Below are 419 nucleotides of genomic sequence, written 5' to 3' on the forward strand. Positions count from 1 at the left end.
TTGATAGGTTACATACATTTTACTAAATTTTAGTTAATCAATAGTTATATTAATTTAAATAAACTACATAAAAATGCTTTTACTAGTTCAATGTTGTTTGAAATGGTCTCATTGAAACGTTAAAAGTTTTATCATCCATTTATTATCATATCATCATGATTTAGTAGGCATATATATTAAGACCGAAATTCAAATTCTTGAGTTTTATATCATAATAAATTATCAAAATTTAAACAAACAAARTCGAAACTTCTGAGAACTATTACAACAACAGAGTTTTCTTTCATAGTGCCTTTTCAAAATTGGGCACCTAAATATGTATTTTAACCCTTCGTACGATTAGAGCCGAGCGCATATATTGTGATATTGGGTCTTGAATTCAATTTAAAAAGAGCAAAACTTTTCGACCAAATAAATTA

Source organism: Cynara cardunculus, assembly GCF_001531365.2.
Source record: "Cynara cardunculus var. scolymus isolate 2C chromosome LG 2, CcrdV1, whole genome shotgun sequence".
NCBI classification, from domain to species: domain Eukaryota; kingdom Viridiplantae; phylum Streptophyta; class Magnoliopsida; order Asterales; family Asteraceae; genus Cynara; species Cynara cardunculus.